General features: G+C 40.8%; 1 protein-coding gene across 2 annotated transcripts in view; it reads left to right on the forward strand.

The window, feature by feature from the left end:
* Nucleotides 1-17,308, forward strand: part of LNX2 (ligand of numb-protein X 2) — a 59,819-nt gene that overhangs the window by 2,310 nt on the left and 40,201 nt on the right. Inside the window, exon 1 of one of the 2 annotated variants that reach the window (XM_035325531.1) lies at nucleotides 14,268-14,931. The exons of the other annotated variant lie outside the window; for it this stretch is intronic. The gene's annotated coding sequence lies outside the window, so the exon portion shown is untranslated. Of the gene's footprint in view, nucleotides 1-14,267; nucleotides 14,932-17,308 lie in introns of those variants that run through there. 2 annotated transcript variants of the gene reach the window in all.

Here is a 17,308-nt window from a genome sequence, read left to right on the forward strand (position 1 = left end):
TCCAGGTATTTCTCCTGGAATTAGTGGGCCTGTTCCTAGGCTTAACATTAAGCCTGTGTGTAAATGGTCTCGGGGTCAGGATTTGTATTCGTGAAGTTCATGGGCTAAACCCGTTGTGTGTTTTCATCCTGACTGTGCTGTCTTTTGTGCGAGATGATACAGGTGATGACTTCTGGTTTGGGACCAAGGGTTGCTTCATTTCCTGACATGCACTGGGATGCTGCCTCCATCCTTGCAGCAGGCTTTGCAGTGCTGCAGGCATCTCTTTCATCCATCAAATATTTCTGGTGGTACAGACCGACCTAGATATCAGTCCTGTCCATTTTCTTAGCTGTTTATTTCAGTTACTGAGAGATTTACAAATAACTTGGGCCAGTTTCCTTTTTGAAATTTGATAAAGGCTGACAAAGGGGGGTCCCTAGATAAGTCTCTCACTATTGTCTGTGCATTAAATGATGAAAACAAAGCCTTGTCTAAGTATTCAGACTGATATAAAATCAGATAACCTATGACATGATTTAGTGGGTGACACTGGTGGTAGGGGATGGTTGGACGAGATGATCTTGGAAGTCTTTTCCAACCCTAATGTTTCTGTGATTCTATGAAAATGGAAGATTTTAAATTACATTTTGCGTTTCTGTGATTTTTCCAGCCAGTTAGTAGAATGTATTTTTATCTAAATAATGCAACTTTGCAGTAACTTAGGTCAATGTTTGCAGTCTTGTTTTTGTATAAAGCAATCAAGCTGTGATGTTGCTCTGGATCTCTGGCATGTAGTTAAGAATGTCTCGAATTTTCTTGCTGTCATAGCAGAGCAGATCAAGTCAGTCAATAAAGTAATTGTGAGGTTATAATAGTGTCAAATCAATGTTATTTTCTAAGTTAATTTCTGCCTGTCAGTCTGGAAGGGTAGAGCTGGTTTACTTTAGGTTGGAGTGGTAGATGTTGGGTTTGCCAGGCTGTCCTCCCTTCGTTCTGCAGAGGAAGGTGTGGTTTTATATTTCCTTGCAGAGATTTGCTAATGCTTAACTACAGTTTGATGGAGTGTACAGAATTGTTATGAAGAACAGTTGTTTGCGGAGCAAAATTCAGCCTGACTGAGGAATATATCCAGAATATGAAGAGATCCTGTTTTAAAGTGTTGTAAACAACAGCAATCGCTAGTTCTAGATCATGAAAAGGATGGAAATAGACTTATTTATCTTGTTTGTACTGCTGAGCTGCTTGGAACAGAGCACAGCTGACAGCGGTGTGCATTAAAGGAGCACACATCTGGGCAAAGGAACTGCTGGCAAATATTACTTAGCACGCAAGGGGGAAATGAGTGGCCAGCTACCTGCTTCTGCATTGGGGAATTAGTTGGGGACCCCCGGGGGGGGGGGGCGATTTCAAAGTGTGCTCTCCCCATCCTAGACCCCTGGGATAACATGGCAATTTTGCATTTTCGTGATTATCTCCTAAGAGCTTGCTCAAGCCCCATGGAACCTGTCAGGATGATGATTATATATCCCTGTGGGCTGGCTGGTTGGAGAGTCATCAGGAAGGAGCACAGTTCATCATTAGTGACTGCAGGAGTGTTTGTGCCAGCATTTGTACACATTGACACTTTTATTGACTCTTCCAGCTGTACTCATCCAGATTTTCTTCCTTTGCATGCAATTTTTGCTTGAGCCCAAGGCATCCTCAACAGATAACCCTCTGCTAATGCAATATTCTTTTCAAAATTTTCACCCTGAAAGGCCAAATAATATTAGAAGGTTTCAAATTCTTACCTTCCCGTGGCTTTCTTTGTTCTCCAGACTGGGTGTTAATCCTCACTTCTGAATTCATACACAGAAAAAAAGACCACTGGGGCGGCAGCAGTATCGGATGTAGCAGAAGAACTGTAAGTTCAGGCAGAGCTAACAGATGGAGGTAAAAATGTCGCTGATTGTATAGCGAAACCAGTCTATGGAAAGTTCTTTTCAGTGGCTGTTGCATTGTGCTTGGGTAAGCTGGCGTGTTCTGCCACAGGAATTTTGAGTTTATTCTGAAAGTTTTTTTGGATACACAAGCAACAGCATTTCAGAACCTAGCCATGGCATGATTTTTCTGCCTATCAAGTTTTGGTTGGCATTCCTGATTGAAGTCTTCGAAGTTAGCTGGTATCAGTGAGCCTTCTTGAGTCAATGCAGTTCCTTTGTCGTGAGTGTGCATTTGTCTGTGTACCTTGTGTTAGTCCCAAATGAAATGAGCTCTGTCAGCAAATGTTCCCAATGACTGTACAACAGACCTATACTGGGGTTTTCTGCTGGGATAGCGATGTCATCGAAATCATTCCCCTAATTGACATTGCTTCCTGCTACACCAGCAAAAACAAAGCAAAACCAAGAAAGCCCACAAGTCCCCCAAGCTCTTAAGCTAACCACATCTTGATTTCACAACAGTTAAGTCTTCACTGCCTTCAGGAACAGCCTGCATGCAGAGCAACACATTCAAAGCCCATTTTCTCCCTGTTTTTACCTGGTATGCCAGGCAGTGACTTGCCAACCCAAGGAGGAGATGTGAAGATAGCAGCAAAAGCCATAGTACGTGGGGCAGCACCCCTGCCAGGCACAGTATGTCAGTAAGTGCAGGGAGGGCACTGGGGATGTTCGTACCCTCAGGAGCCTCATGGACTCCAGGAAGTCAGATCCCTAAATATGGATAATGTTAAGCTGCTTCTACACATTTGGAGGCTCAAAATTACAGAAAAAAAAGTTAACACCTATTGCAACCTCATACAGGGAATGCCTTATTTTTACTTATTTTTACCTATCTAATTAGTTCATTTATCAATAGTGCACCCTTTAATGCATTTCTACTCTTTTTAGTAGATCTCTTGCCCTGCCCCACATCATCACTTTCTCCTGTTGTAATTGTTTTTTTTCTTTAAAGTTTAAAATTTGTTTGTAACCAGACTGAAACAGCTGATTAATGCATCACAGGACCACATAGGTCCTAATTTCTTCTATATACTTCCAGGTCATTTTTAAAGAGTTTGCTGTAAACTCATTATGTTCATACAGCTTTAAATGCACCCTTCATACGGTACAGGGCTGCCCCTGTTGTTAATTGAAATAAGTTTTAATAACTTTTTAATAAGGTCAAGCTTCTTCCAAAACAGGTTGATTAGGATTGCCTTTTGTGCAGGCTCCTTTTCCTGTTTTTATTTGCTGTTCTAGAGGGGTTTTCTCAGCCTGTTATTGTTACTGACAGCAGCTAACAAAGCTCACCTGAAGTGGAGATCTTGATGAATTAGTAAAACTGTTCTGTATTTGTGCTAGATCTTCCATCTATATTTAAAATGATACAGTATAACTCCATTCCAGCACTGTTTTTACAAGTAGTCCATTACTAGTCTGTCACTGCTTCTTCTAATTAAGATTGAAGCTTTGAAAATCACAGGGCTTCCTGCCTAATAGGAAAGGAGTATAAAATGCTATTTGTGCAGTATTGAATGCCTTCAGAATTTCGGTTTGCTTCTTAACTATTCTGATGTTTTGTAAGTGCTGAAAGTAAAGCTGATTTCATCAAGGGGGCTAAAAATTGCAGATAAGTTTGTGTACTTGTGGGCCTGTCAAGCATTTTATCTGAATGCCTTACAAAGATGAGCATGTTGGATCTTCACTTGCACACTACAAAGCTTCATAAGAATTCAGTGACAACCAACCAAATGTGTTTCTTTCCTGAATCACTTGTAAAAAAAGGTATCGTTCTACTTAGTCTGCCAAGTAACTGCTGTGCAGTACCTATTATCTGCTGGATGGCTCAGCACGTCTGTGCAGTGCTGATACTTTTATGTCCTACAGCCTGTGATATGTGTCTGTGGCTGGAAGTGAGACGAGCTGAATTAGGCTTCACCGTGTGTATGGCACAAAGCTGTCTTGGTGTATTTTTACAGTGTGGGCATGATTCTGTATAAATAATACTTGCATTTTTAGCTGTGGGGAGTTTTTTCCCCTCTGAAATCCATTTTAACTGATAGCTACTGACTTATCTATTGACTGTGGCTCTCCTGCTTTCTGCAAGGAAAATAACTTCCAGTGAAGCAAAAGTGAAGGTGAATCGGTAGTTGTGAAAAGGAGAATCAGCAGCACAGCTTGTCTATGCTCTTGACCTGAGCTGTCTTTGCCTTGTAAGCAGAAAAAGAGAATCTATGGGAAAATTAACACTAAAGTGAGTGGTAATGCAGAATTTTGGATTACTGGACTGTGAAATGAAACTGTTACAGTTCTTTCTTCAGTAAGGGCTGTGTGCCCTGCTAATGCAGAAATGCCACACAAGTGTAATACTTTCCTAAATAATATTTTGAAAAGTTTGGAAAGCTGTGAAGCCAGGAAATGTTCATCACTAAGAGTCGTGACATTATGAAGTGCTGGGTAGTTGATAAAGAACTTTTGGAAACAGCTTGACATGTTATTTCCTATAAATTATTACAACAATACAGATCTTGCAGCAGCTATCATTGGCCTTTAAATAACAATCTCGAGTTTAGTAAAGGCAATTCATTTCACAGAGCCCCAGTGCTGTTAGGACACAGTAACGTCAACATCATGCTGTGATTGCTGGCCTCAAAGGGTCAGAGAGGAAAGATTTCTGGTTTAACTACAATACCGACTCTGGTGAGGATAAAAGAGATGTTTTATTCTAATAGGTGAGGCAATGCATTCCTGAAAACCTGCTAAATTTTAAGGTGAAATTGAAATGGAGGAGATAAGAGACATGAGTACAATGCAGTGGTGTTAGGAATAGCTGCTATCCCATAAATACCTATCCCACATACTCTATTTTTTAGATGGTGCATCACGTGCTGAATAGTGCTCAGTCATCCCTACAACTTGATTGTACAATTTAATCTGCAGCTGTGACTTCATGGGGTCCTCCGTGGGCATGCGAGTCCTTCTGCCTGGTTCTGCTTACAGGAGAGTAACCGAATTCAGCACAGTTAGGATGATGTGATTAGAGCAAGGCACCCATTATGGGATTTCTTTTCTGGGGCTGAATTGCTGCTGGGACAAATCTCGTTAGCATTCTCCTTGTAACTTTATATATAGTAAGTTTCTACATATAAACAAATTTCTATGTATAAATAAAGTCTAAAAAGGGGAAAAAAGTACTTAATATTTTCAATATATTTTTGCTCTCTTTTCTTTTCAGATCTTGACTAAGAAGTCTTTCCAAACTTATTTCCAGCAAAAGACACTTAATAGAAATCTGATCTAAAACTTCTTGTTTGTTTTGTTTTGTTTTTACCAATTTAACTGCTGTTCACTCTAGCTTTGCTTTTACTTGTTAGTTGTGGATCAACTTTATTCTTCTGATACTGTCAGCAGTTACAGTAGCGAGGAGCTTGAACGATGTGTTGTTTAGATAGAAAATCTGTATAAATGTTATCAACGTTCGTTGTAGAAAATGTCATGAACAATGTCTGGGTTTTACAGGGGGGATTTTCACATAAACTGTCACAAGAAAAATTTGGAAAACAGTAAATTAGTGATGGAAAAGTAATAAACTTTTATAAGGTAACACATGAGTTATTGTCCTAATTTTCCAGCTGATGCATAGGTGCACATAAAAGGACAGACATCAGATTGCTTTTGTTATCATCATATAATATATTTTAGTGTAATCCAGAAATTCTTTTTTGTTGTTGTTGTTTTGAGGATAAAGTTACTTAGTTGTCTGACTTAAAATAAGCCTGCTTCTCAAATTTGAAATAAAATGGAAACAACAACATAAAAGGAATAACAAATTATTTTGTCAAGAGCAGTGATGAGGTATTAAAACTGTACTTAAATGTATTTAAATATTTATTCATAAAATTGTATTTAAGTACATTGATAAAACTCTTTAGTGGAAAAATGCTCTGCCTTAAACATGAATTGGAGAGGATTAGGATTTAATAAAGTGAATTACTGTTTCTGTTTGAGGGGGAAAATATTTTTCCCCAAGGTTTTGATTTTTAAAACTACCGGCTTTCTTCCCAGATGTTCTAGAATATATTATGCATTGTTGTAAAACAACTCTAATCTTTAATACGATTATCTGTAAACTTCCTTTGTTTACTGAGGGATTTTTCAGATTATAAAACCATTCTGTATACAAATCCTGCTTTTCTTGTTGCATACTTTTAAGTCAACACTGCATTCTCTAGGCAGCACCCCAAATGCAGCTTGCTAACGTAAATTAATGATGGTAATTGTCCTCACATTGGGAAGTGACATCGAGTCTCCTGTCTCAGTTCATGGTTCACTTCCAACATAGGCTAACAAGAGCAGGTGCACCAAGGCACCAGAGCGTGTGAATTGATTTGCAGTATAAATATAGACAAGTTATTTATGAGTGTATGGAATTCAGGAGAGAAAAGGGTTGGAGCCGAAGTTGTCATTTGCTTTTTAAGATTTTGTGGGTGTGTTTTTTATGGTACCTATACACTCAGATGAGAGGAACTGTTGTCTGTCATCATCGCGGTGGCACCTGTGCACTGAGGCATGGGATGGGGCTTAGTAAGAGGGAAGGGTCTCTCAATCCCAGTCCTCCATGTAAATATAAATTATTCAGAGCCCAGTGTGGAATTTCTTAGGACAGTGCAAGCTGTGCACGGATTTTTTTATTTTTATTTTTTTATTTTTTTTTTTCTTGTCTGAAATTGTGAGAATCTGCCATGAGGAAAGATATTCAGAGGTCCTCTTCCCCAGCAGCATCTGCCCTCCCCATCCTTCCCTTGGATCACAGGCAAGATGTAGCAGGAGAAGGAAAAACTAAGCAGAACAGGATGCGTCTTCGAAGGACAAATCAGTGTGGTGATAGCTGCCTTCGCTGGCAAAATCCTGAGTAAGCAGGTGGGCTTGGCGCTCTGCCCTGAAGGTGAACGTGCTCAGCTGGCAAGCCAGCGGGGAGGCAAAGCCCTCGATTCCACCCGTGATCTCCAGAAACACCCTTTGTGAAACCTTCTGGCTGCCCTCTGCCGTTTCACCTTGGATGCTGGGAGAAAGAAATGGCCTTTGGTAGCTAGGACCAAGGGGACGCAAGGCTAAAAGAATCAATTTATGTAGTATCGGTTGCGTTTGGAAATGACTTGGTTTCTTTTGTGCGTGCTGAGCAGGAGCAGGGCTGGGATTTTATGTCTTTGGTGCTCAGAGCAGCAAGAAAGCTGGGCCAAGAGGTGTCATAGTGCCAAAGTGTCCCCTGGCCACTTTCATTCCCATTCCTTGGCCTCCCCCCTTGCCAACCTCCAGCTCCCCTCTGCTCCTTGGAGGCCCCTGGTGCCAGCCCTGCCCAAGCAGGGACACCCAGAGCAGGCTGCCCAGGGCCACATCCAGGCGGCTTTTGGAGATCCCCAAGGAGGAGACCCCACAGCCTCTCTGGGCAGCCTGTGCCAGGGCTCCGTCACCCGCCCAGCACAGAAGTGCTGCCTGGTGCTCAGAGGGAGCCTCCTGGGTGCCCGGCTGTGCCCATGGCCTCCTGTCCTGGCACTGGGCACCACTGAGCAGCGCCTGGCTCCGTCCTCTCTGCACCCTCCCTTCAGGGATGTAGGGACATGGATGAGATCCCCCTGAGCCTCCTCTTCTTCAGGCTGAGCAGCCCCAGCTCTCTCAGTCCCTCCTCACAGAGGGAGAGGTGCTCCCCAGCACTCCAGGTGCGGCCCAACCAACGCTGAGCAGAGAGGAAGGATCATCTCTAAGCCAAGCTTCTCCAGTCTGTTTCAAAGGGACAGAAAAGGTGGAAAGAATGACCAAACTCACCACTTCTGGCTTCATGTAGCTGCAGATCCACCTGGTGAGCTGAGGGAACCCCATTCCCGGTGAGGTGCCTGGGCTGCCATGCTGTGCCTGCTGAGGTTTTACGGTGCCCCCGAGGCGAGTCCTGGATGTCACACCTGTGCTGGAGAAATACTGCCAGAGGTACTTTTATCGCTAACGCAGGAGAAGTCTAGCTGAGTACTGACGGTGATATTCTTAATTTTCCAGGCTGTTGCTATCTTATTCTCAGCTGTCCCTAGACGTCCTCACCATTTTATGTTTCCCCTCTAATGGCATGAGCCAAGATGTCATAATATCCAAAATCAAATGTACCAGAAAATATAATAAATTAGAGTCGGGCTAGCAGAGTAATTGAAGAATAAACTGAATTTTAAACAACATGAGATTGCGTTATGAACTGATTGCTATGCACAAAATGCACCAGAGGAGTGCGACTTCATGTAGATTTACTATTGATGGCAGTATTTCCTAGATTGCTACTAGTAATAAAGAAATGAAAATGGTTTGAACTTTTGAGTTAGTACCACTACATAATATTGCAGCAAAGGAGAAGTACCATTCTAGTTACACAGCAAACTGAATCTGGAAGAAAAATTTTCTCGGCTATTTATTTATTTATTTAAGGGGTTTCCGTGGGTTTAAGAATCCTGAAGCTTCCAAGGCCACAAAGTGAAGGTAGGTTTTGGCATGGAAAGAAGTAAATTTGTCCCCAACTCCTAATGTATTTTTTATTAATAAGAATTGTTAATGTGAAGTACTTGGTACAGTGGTTTCCTCTCAAGTGAGAAAATTGAGCTTAGGGGTATCTGGTGTCCCTAAGAAACGTTAAGGTCTGTTTTATGGCAGGTAGTCTGCATATATTGTTTGAATAATTTTCTCCTAATTTTTACTTCATTAAAAAAGAGGGAGCAGATAACACACACATAGGACATTTTAAAAATAACCCTCCAGCTGCAATACTAGTAGAGATGTTGGGAGACAGTCACGCTTATCTGAGATGGCATGAGAAGTTCTGGTTTTGTGAGCCAGAAGGCATCTCAGCTGAGACGTGGTGAGCATGCATGCTCTTCTGGTCTCCTGAAATCTGAAATGAGATACCGCTAGTAAAAGCCATCCTGAGGCTGTTCTTATAACTCAAAGTTACAGGAAAGCTTGGGAAATGCAAATAGTCGGGCGCAGCTATTTGCTGAAAGATTACAAGTGGCTGGGTTGAAGAGTTTCAGTGGGCTGTACGAAACCCGATTCTGTGCAGAAGAGTTCGTGTCGAGGCAGTTGGGTTGTTGATACGCAGAGAGAACCTGAAAAACATTTTGCACCTGACTTTGTTTCCAATTCATCCAAATTTTGAGAATATAAAGAAAATTTTGTAAGGATGAGATCTTTGGCGGCAGTAGTTCCAACTCAAGTCAGGATTCTGATGCTTCATAAATAAGGTTCTCCAGTGAAACACCAACTAATGCAAGGGCTGTTCAGTGGTAGAAATCAAACCAAAGTCATCTTTGGTGGCAGGAAGGAAAAAAAGCACTATTAATGCACTGAAATGATGTCGTTGTGTAGTGGTAAGCACTGTGAATTGTAATTTAAGTGAGAAGTTTTAAGTTTAAAGGTTTAAGTTGTATTTCAGCATGAAATTGTATTGTTGATATTCATTACTCTTGTAAAATTTCAGTAAGGTTCTCTACTGGGAACGGCAATGAATACATTTTACTTTTAAACAAATTTTATAAAATAGCGAAAAAGGAAGCTCTTGTGAGTTAAAGACATGAATATATTAAGTGAGCTTTATCACTGCGAAACTCATTTAAAGTGTCGTAAATCCCTTGATTTGTGTTCCTTCTCTATGCCATGACCTAAAGGAAGCAGAAATTTATCTAGAAGAAACATTTATTTTCCATTTAATACTTATTTCCCCTGTGTAACATGTAAAATTAATTATTTTTCTGTATATATTCTGATGACTTAATAACTTATCTTATTGCATCCATCCTCTGTTTCCATAGAAATGGGTTCAGAGATCACCAGGAGGCAAGAGCAAGGACTTTTGTGTATGACTTCCCCTCCACGCTGCCTGTTGAGATAGTAAGTGGCACATACAAGCCTCCAAACACCATTGCTCCAGCTCTTAAAACTTGTATGGCAGGAAGCTTGGGAGAAGTCAATCTGCCTATCAGTTGGAGAAAATAGGCAGCTCTTAACCTGAATAAAAAGTAAAAAGAAAAAAAAACTTGCGCAGTACAAGAATTCCTACAGGAAGGTTTTGAGGAAAATCATTTTCAGGATCCGTAGTTTTATTTCCACTCACTTCAGTGGCAAGTTTTGATGTTCTGTGAAAGATTAAGAGCTGTCTTGTGCTTTTCCTTTCTCCTTTTCACATATCCCAGGTGACTTTCAATGACTTACCCCAACAACATATGTCTTTGAGAATCTTCCCCAGTGGAATATGACACTTATAACAAATGTTTGTGTGGTTAAGCCCTTCTCTAGCTGTGGTCAGTCTCTCTTTTCTAGTATTTGTTACCTAGTTAACCCTAGCATAGTGAAATCTGTGTACCACGGCAGTTTACTCCAGGGAAGACCACTCAAGAGCAGTTGTTGGTGAGGAATATAATGGGTAAATGGAGTTCTTTAAAAGAGTTTTGGAGCATCGTTTTCTTTCAAAATATATTAGTGTCATGGAGGAAAGCAAGCATTTCTGATAAAGTTTATTGCAGTAGTAAATGTTAGGAACGAGTCAGCAATATTGAGCAGTCCAGATCATTTTGGAAGCTGCAGGCAGTTGAATGATGCATTACAATTTAAGCAATATATTCTTTCTAGCATTCAGAAGCAGAAAATCTAAACCACTTTTACAGGCTGAATACATCCTGAAAACATGCAGGAGTCATCAGAATTAACCATTGGAAAACAGCTCCGTCTTCAGTTCCGCAGTGAGGTGCCTAACAGTCCTCAGAGGAAGGATAAAGGAGTGAGGGAGCACTAAAAACGAGCACGGAGCTGCTGTTCCTGGGGCACGGGCAGTACCTGTGAGCTGCTGGTTTGATGGGAACAATTTGAAGAGTTAACGCTTGAAAGCTGGAAAGACTTCAGAAAAGAGTTACAAAAATGAATAGAAGGTATGCCTTATGGTATTTAAGAACCCTTCTTTCCACATCTAACTAGTAAATAAACTACAGCGCATGAAAGTAACGGGAATTTTCATCATTTTAAAGAGCTGTTTACATATCTGGCTGCGCTTGGAAGCTGCCGACAGGCAGCAAACACAGCTAGGTAGGCCTGGTGATGGTCTGCTACAGGCTGAGCAAATATCATAAACGCTGAAAAATGGGAAACCCTCAGGAACAGTACACACGGATAGCTAATACCGATGGGTAAGGATTTCTCTGTGAGATGCGAAATGGCAGAAATGTGCATTTAATGTGCGCAAGCAAGCTAATTGCTTCAGCTAGACCCATCGCACAGCGATCCCGTTGGCATCAGCACTTAGAGGCATAATTTATATTGAGGGACGCTCTTCCCGTGGCAGGCGGGCAGAGAGCCAATGCCACGTAAAGTCATTCGTGTCATCCCAGGGACAGGTGGGACCGGCGGGCTGGGGGCTGGTTTACGAGGCAGCTGCATCCATCCTCGCATACCAGGGCTGCTGCGGGGTCAGGCCGCTATGGCTCATTTTGTGGCGTGTTGCTGAGTGCTCCCAGTCCAGTATTTTAGTCTAGTGAGCGGCGTTTCAGCGGAGACGGCTATGCTTGAAGAATCTGCCCAGTCTGTTTCTTTTTTTTTTTTTTTAATTATGTATGCCACAAAGCAAGTATAAATGAATGCTTTCTATGCGTGTGTTGGATAAGGAGATGGACAGCTTATAAATGCACTTGTTACTCTTTCATATTCAGATAGACTTTGATGGCTGTAATGTAGCAGCACAAAGTTTTGTGAACGCCAGAAGGAATGTGAATTCAGTTCAGTTTCATCCCTGAGAAGTCCAATAAAAAAAAAAAAAGAGAAAAAGCTTTTCACATATTTTCTTGCATTATTTTCCTAGCTTGATAAAAGCTGCTTCTCTGCAGCCTTAATAAAGGATGTAGCAGTTGAAAGGAAGCTTTTCCCACCTGAAGGAAAATGTTGAGAAATTGCAAAATGAGTTTACAAGATCTTCAGCAGAAATATTTCATGGGGCTTAAGGAGGATCCCATTGTATAAAAGTGGGAGAACCACAGATATAAACTAAATCCCTGCATCAGGCGATATTTTGTTTGAAGTGGCATAGCAATAAAACTGTTTTGTTTGTTCTTTCCACCCTCCTGCTCTTCTGTGTTCTTGAAGAGAGCATTGGTTGGTGGTTTCAGACCAGGGAAGGGGCTATTTTGGCATTTCCTCCTCATGTAGGATGAGATGTGTACCACGAGCAAACAACTTCAGGTGAGCTCATTATTCCCATATGTAAGCTGAGGTAAAAAAGCCCATCAAAAGAGTTCATAAAGGTTAAAACCTTAATAGTTACCAGTGACGTTGACGTTCTTAGGTAAAGGCATTAAATAAGTGGAATATATTGTGACTGTATCGTGCTCATTGTCTTGTTGCCTCACTCCTTACAAAGTTAGGATGTAAAGAGTTGAGAGCATTTTTCCTCATATTTATGCACGACACAGAGCAGTACAATTGCTTAGCTAAATCAACAGGACTTTTTCAATTATAAGGTGCCATTACCTTTCTGTGTTCTTGTCATTTATGAAATCAGCGGGTGGTTAATTAAATTGCTCCTTTGGACTCTTCTAAAGGATGTGTATTAATTATATTTTAGTGATGGTGTGGACATTTCTCAACTTTTTAATGAGGGTCAAAGTTGTTTACCTCTTTTTTAGGAAATAGCTATTTTTTTAATGAGGGTACTATAATATGGGTGGTTTTCTTTGTTCGTTTTAATAAAATCTCATTAGCTGCTCATTGGGACATGAAATGCTGTGATCACCTTACATGCTTGCTTGAAATCAAATCTTAAAATCTGAATTTTCCTGACTGCAAAGCACTGCTAGGTCTGCAGAGTCCATGAGATAAACTCCATGTCGACAGAGGGAGTAGGCTCATTGCTCAGAGAAGACGTGCTTGTCTAAACCATCCAGCTGTTTTGATTTCATGGCTTCAGAAAGCAATTTTGGGGCTTGAAAATAGATTGTCCATGTAGCTTGAGGAGGTGAGGATCCTGGTTTTAGTCGCGTTGCTGTGCAAAGTTTTGCTGGACTGTTTCACAGTATGGATAAGATCCATGCTCTCTGTCCTAAAAATCCCAGAAAAAAATCATAGCAATCACTCACAGGCATGGCTGTGGATTTTTTTAGTTAATGACGCTTGTGTGTTAAAGGAAGCCCCAAGTAGGTGTGCTAACAACTGAACGCTTTTGCCAGGATTAGTTTATGTTGGTTCCCCGGATGAAATAGCGTGTTCCTGTCAAATGCTCAAAACCAAACAAAACCCCTGTAAAACTGGTGTAAATACCAAAACTGGTGTAAAAACCAAAACTGGTGTAAATACCAGTGAGGCTGTCATTTAAGTGCCGCTGTAAACGTCTCTAACAGATGTGTAAAGTTTCTGTAGCACTCCCTGGGTCTTTGAAATACCACTGCAGGTTTTATCTTACAGGAAGGAGCAGGACGGCCCTCGCTTCTAATCTGATGGGTTATTGACAAGTTACTCCACAGAGCTGGTGGCTCCACTGGGACTGCTGTCTCCTCTAGGCCATGCAGTTCTTCCCCATGAACCAAAAAGACATCGGTCTTCTTTATGCCATTTATCTGCCTTCATTTGTTTAAGACCACATCAAGCCGAAAGAGTTGAGAAAAGCAGTTTTGGTACAGTTTCAAATTGTAATTTGCTTTGCAATCGTGCTTTCTCAGACAGAGGATGGTATAAAGCCACCCTGAAGTCTTCTGAAACATCCACCAAGGCATCGAGCCGATCCCTTCTCATCTGGAGCACGCTCCTCTGCTGCTAATTTTTACCACATTTGTAAGTTTAGGGCTTTTTTTTTTTTCACTTGATGGAACTATATAAGTGAAGGAAGAGGACATTTTCGTGAGGGATGTGGCAGTTACCATATTTAGGTGGCAGTAGACTGCTGCGTGGCATTTCTAATAGGTACAATAAAATGGGATAATAATATTTAGGTATTCAGTTTGAAAATGGGCTTACTGACGTCCAGTATACTGGATTTTATAAAAGTAGTGGCTACCGTGTAGTACAGTGGTTTATAGTTTGTGGTTCTGCAAATATTCATTATATCTAGCATTTAAAAAAAAAAAAAGTAAATTACTTTGAAACATATATATATATATATATATTTACAAAAGCAGAGTAATTCAAGATGTGCACTTTCTGCACCAAATACCTCTCTAGTATTGAGAAACTAAATTATAAAATCACAGAAACATATTTTTCAGAAAGTATGCTCAGTTCGGGAAACGTTTTCAAACTTTCACTTCAAATTTTATTTTCTCATAATAGAATTTTCTTCAGGAGGAGGAGATAGGAAATAACATTATATAATCCAGTTTGCCGTTTTTTCCTGGAAACGCTGTGTCTGGAGTAGGCTTTGCATACGGTTTGCAGCACAGGGACAGCGTGACAGGGACTTGAAATGCCCTGCATGTGCCGTGAAGCTGCTCTGCTCTATACGTGGAGTTATTGGAACTATTCCTGTGTGTGTGATACCCACACATGCTCTCCGGGAGAGCTTAAAAAAAAAAAAAAAAAAAGTAAGGCGCCAGATATAGTAGCCCTGTTTCATTATGCATTCGGGAGAAATTGCTGACGACATTTCAGCCTGCAGTTAATTTTAATGTTAGGTTTGGTATTTGAAAAGGACACGGCATAGGAGAACGCCTGCGGATCTTTTATGCTGGCTGCTGCCACGGCCCCAGCTATTCACATGAGGGGAGGCGAGCAGATGGATTCCCTGCTGTAAGTAAAGCAAACCCTGCGAGATGCTCCAGCGGTTGTGAGGGGCCGGTCCTCCTTTTAATTGCCCGCTGGCAAATTCATTTGTGTACGCAGCATGCTGACAACCTTTTTCCTTGAAGTTCTCTGTCGTCATGTGCTACCCTCCTCCTCCTCCTCCTCCTCCATGAGAACAGCAGCGTGGTCTCCGTGCCCGGTGCAGGTATGCTGGCCTCCCTCCTCTCCTAGAAATTTGGGAGCAAAAGGGTAAGGAAAGGCGAGGAAGGAGAGGGGTTGCCAAAGGTTTTGTGATGGATCCTCAGTGCCGGCTGCCTCCCCACCGGCGGGGGGCTGGCGAGGAATTAATCGTACCTGGGTGTTTCCAGGCTCTGCCTTCTGGAAGATGCTCTTCTCCAGAGGGCTTAATTGCAGGCTAGACCCTCTGGTGAGAATTACAAACGAGAAACGCAGTAAATACTCTTAATTCAGCCTGGTTGGAGTATGTAGGCTTCTCTAAGCCAAAGTGTAAAGTGAGTCTGTCTCGAATTAACTGTTTCATGCTTTCTGTTTATTTGTTTATTTATTTTTACATTTCTCTTTCCTAAATGGGATGTTTCTCTGACATGTTGTGTTTAACAGGGTGATGTTTTGCAAAATGCTGTGGTCAGGAGCCTAAATTTCACTTGTACTAGGGTGATTTTTGGTCATTTACATGTATGTGTATTAATTGTCTTCTTAAAGATTTAAGAATATGAGCTTTGCTCAGTTGTAAAATCCAAGTTTAAAAGCACATTTCATGAATTGCAAGAGATTTATGACATCCTTTTAGTCCGAAGGTGACAAAGACGTAGAAGTGAAATAAAATGAAATGTTTGTGCTGATGTAAGCAAAGGTCAGTGCATGTTCTGGCTGAAATTAAAGCAGATCCCTTGTTTCTCACAGCTGTTTGTATCGGTTATAAATGCATGAGATGGGTATTGAGAGCGTGGCTGGGAAATAAGCTCTTAAATGCGAAAGCTCTTTGGTCTCCTAGGATACATATGTAGTTATAGTTGTACAGTTATCCGTGAGGCTTTCCCACAGAAATCCTAGAAACCCCGTTAAACTTCCAGCTAGCCTTATAACCCCGCCTTACAGCGAAGGCTGCTGATTTCATTGTGCTTTGTGCAGTGCAAACTTTGAGAAACAGGGGTCCCTCTGGTAAAGACTTTTTAAAAACAGATAGTGGTGAGATACTTTTAAAAATAAAACAAGAAACAAAAGATCATTCATGCTGTTTCTTTATTATTAATTCTGCTTACTTTCAGAATGTGTTGATAGGAAAAATAAAGGTTAAGAGCTATAGTGTATAGGTATTTTGAATTAACTGTGTGTAATGTTGTACACACAGTAGTGCATTGTATGCTTTGACCCCCAGTTTTCAGCTAAATCGAAATGTGTTGGAGCAAAGGATATCCCTGTGTGCATTCCCACATCCTAAAGGAGTAGGGAGGGCAGTGGAGAAGGTGGGTGTCCAGCTAGCTGGCATCCCAGCTCTCCAGTTCTCCAAACCCATCATTTAAAAAAAAAAAATCATCTTCTGTAGCACATGGGAAAGTTGCAGTGATTTATTTTCACTTAATTGGTGAAAAATGAAAGACTCTTTGTAAACCCTTTAAGGTTCAGATTTACTTCTATTTATTTCTAATACAAAGCATTGACTGAAGCCAAAGCAACACAACATGCTCCAAGAACAAAGGAAATATCAGTTCAGGTTTTAAACTTAGCGAAAATCTCATGTTCAGTTAAACCAGTTTGTATGGACAAGCAGTAGATCCCAGTTCACATATTTCCAGTTCTGAAGTTCATAAAGGGAAATGTATGCAGATTACTTCCCTTAGCCAAAGCATGCTATATTATTGCAGTAGGTTTCTAGGGTAACTTCTAGGATTTTACCTTTTTCATCTTAAAATCTTTCAGCTGGATGGCATCTTCAGAATCCTTACGTGTTTTTTTGTTTGTTTGTTTGTTCATGGTGTTTCTTTTTTTTCTTTTTTTTTTTTTTTTCAGCATTCATTCATTACCTGGAGACAGCATAGTTACCTTGGAATTTATTTATTCTCTCTCTCTTCTCATCCCATATGACTGATAATAAGAAGCAGTGTTGTCTGTGGCTGAGTGCTGTTTTTACAGTAAGATGTCTCTTTTGAATGGAAATCTCATCATGTTCTTGACTGCACTTCTGGTTGTCAAGCTGCACATAAAAGGGGCAGAAAGGGCTTTTAATTATCCTATATGCCCAATTTTGGGTTCATTAGATTTAAATTTGAATGCTCAACTTTTTAACTCTCAAAGCATGTGAAAAACAAGGCTGCTTTATTTTATTTTTTTAAATACTAAACAGCTATTTACTGAAATGTAAGATATTTTTCTGACCCATAACTGTCTATATGGAAACTATAGAGCAGACTTTTTTTTTGGTGTGGATTCCCTCACACTTCTCTTATTACAAGCTTAATAGAAAAAGGACCTGTCTCAGGATAAAGTGCTCACTCATTTTCTAGTTATTCCTTCTCTTGTTGGTGACTGCCAGGTAAAGGTGACCTGGGATTTAGTCCTTC

Source organism: Oxyura jamaicensis, chromosome 1 (genome assembly GCF_011077185.1).
Source record: "Oxyura jamaicensis isolate SHBP4307 breed ruddy duck chromosome 1, BPBGC_Ojam_1.0, whole genome shotgun sequence".
In the NCBI taxonomy this organism is placed as follows: Eukaryota; Metazoa; Chordata; class Aves; order Anseriformes; family Anatidae; genus Oxyura; species Oxyura jamaicensis.